The sequence below is a fragment of the Pseudophryne corroboree genome, chromosome 1 (genome assembly GCF_028390025.1).
Source record: "Pseudophryne corroboree isolate aPseCor3 chromosome 1, aPseCor3.hap2, whole genome shotgun sequence".
NCBI lineage: Eukaryota > Metazoa > Chordata > Amphibia > Anura > Myobatrachidae > Pseudophryne > Pseudophryne corroboree.
This window is the reverse complement of record NC_086444.1, coordinates 1138796033-1138798699: the sequence shown is the minus strand read 5'-3', so window position 1 is coordinate 1138798699 and position 2667 is coordinate 1138796033.

The window sequence follows — 2667 nt, the reverse complement described above, 5'->3', positions numbered from 1 at the left end:
AAATTCAACTGGGTCGATTCCTACATTTCCTGCAAACAGGAGTGTCTATGGGCCTGAAATTGGGGTCCATTAAGGTTCAAATTTCGGCCCTGTCAATTTTCTTCCAAAAAGAACTAGCTTCAGTCCCTGAAGTTCAGACGTTTGTAAAAGGGGTACTGCATATACAGCCTCCTTTTTTGCCTCCAGTGGCACTTTGGGATCTCAATGTAGTTTTGGGTTCCAAAAGTCACATTGGTTTGAACCACTTAAATCTGTGGAGTTAAAATATCTCACATGAAAAGTGGTCATGCTGTTGGCCCTGGCCTGGGCCAGGCGCGTGTCAGAATTGGCGGCTTTATCCTGAAAAAGCCCTTATCTGATTTTCCATTCGGACAGGGCGGAATTGAGGACTCGTCCTCAGTTTCTCCCCAAGGTGGTTTCAGGGTTTCACCTGAACCAACCTATTTGTGGTGCCTGCGGCTACTAGGGACTTGGAGGATTCCAAGTTGCTGGACGTAGCCAGGGCCCTGAAAATATATGTTTCCAGGACGGCTGTAGTCAGAAAATCTGACTCGCTGTTTATCCTGTATGCACCCAACAAGCTGGGTGCTCCTGCTTCTAAGCAGACTATTGCTCGTTGGATTTGTAGTACAATTCAGCTTGCACATTCTGTGGCAGGCCTGCCACAGCCAAAAATCTGTAAATGCCCACTCCACAAGTCATCTTGGGCGGCTGCCCGAGGGGTCTCGGCTTTACAACTTTGCCGAGCAGCTACTTGGTCAGGAGCAAAATACGTTTGTAAAATTCTACAAAATTGATATCCTGGCTGAGGAGGACCTGGAGTTCTCTCATTTGGTGCTGCAGAGTCATCCGCACTCTCCCGCCCGTTTGGGAGCTTTGGTATAATCCCCATGGTCCTTACGGAGTCCCCAGCATCCACTTAGGACGTTAGAGAAAATAAGAATTTACTTACCGATAATTCTATTTCTCATAGTCCGTAGTGGATGCTGGGCGCCCATCCCAAGTGCGGATTGTCTGCAATACTTGTACATAGTTATTGTTACAAAAATCGGGTTATTATTGTTGTGAGCCATCTTTCAGAGGCTCCTCTGTTATCATGCTGTTAACTGGGTTCAGATCACAGGTTATACGGTGTGATTGGTGTGGCTGGTATGAGTCTTACCCGGGATTCAAAATCCTTCCTTATTGTGTACGCTCGTCCGGGCACAGTATCCTAACTGAGGCTTGGAGGAGGGTCATAGGGGGAGGAGCCAGTGCACACCAGCTAGTCCTAAAGCTTTTACTTTGTGCCCAGTCTCCTGCGGAGCCGCTATTCCCCATGGTCCTTACGGAGTCCCCAGCATCCACTACGGACTATGAGAAATAGAATTATCGGTAAGTAAATTCTTATTTTTACCTATTGGAACAATAGTAGTCACCACATTTCTCCAAACATATGGAGTCTAGAGAGTGGTATACATAAACAATTTGTTAAAATCATACACCACAGGGACTTAGTATCTTTCATAATAGAATTGGCCTTTATCATAAACTGCCATAATAGGGCAGTCAACAGAGCAGCGGCATTTATAGGCAAGATCCCTAAGGTTGAATCATGATAAAGCATCCCTTCTTTCCAGTACATGCTTTGAATAATGGAACCTGCCTCCTCCAAAGAAATGGGGAGCAATAGAGAGATTGGTTCTGACTTTCTTGCCAAAGCCAACAATTTCTCTCAATGATTTAGCGGCACTAACCAGGACAAAGGTAGATCTCTCTTACACGTTTTCTCTCCTATGCAGGAACTCACTAGCTCTCCAGGAGTTTCTTAAAAACCTGTCACTGCTAGTCAAGCATACCTATCTTCCCATGTCATATGGGAGATATCCAGTTGGAATTCTCTGCCAATTTCCAAATTACAGGCCCGCATTAGACCCTCTACTGATTTTAATGATAACATCAGATATGTCTCATCTGGGATAGGATAACTTCTCCCAACAAAGATCCATACAAGGAGAATTGTCACAGAAGAAAATAGCTTTTCTAAAATACTTTAGAACGTAGAGCTGGTAAATAACTGTTGAATCTGTTTAACCTCTCTAGACACACAAGGCTCTAGTTCTGCTCTGGACAATATGACAGCTATGTCCTACATAACAGAATAGAGAAAATCTTTTAATGTTCCTTTGCATGGCAGATTTGGACATTTTGCAGGAGATCATAGAAAGGAACATAATGCTAAAAGCAATAAACCTGTCTGGAAATATTATCTAACTTGCAGATTACCTTTCCTCTCTTTGACTACCTTGATTTCCTTGTTATCTATTATGTCGATTTCTAAGACACTGGCTTCCCTCTTAGCTTTAGCATTTGCAAATAAGAGGAGTTGAGCTTATCCTATTAGTTTACTCAAACCATTCTCAACCCCAAAAGTGTACCAAATTATTGTCAAGGGTCATACCAATACATCTCGTATGTAGAATTCTGAGTAGAATTCGAAAAAGTAAAGATGATAAAGAACCAAACCATTACATTGTCTCCTGTTTATCTACTTACCTTGCTCTTACCCCACTTATTACAATATACAGCAATTATTTATAAGTTTACAAAACCTTTCTGTACAGCTAAACCCTCCACCCTACAGAATATATTGTCACATGATAGTGTCTGATATTGATAATTCTCAAT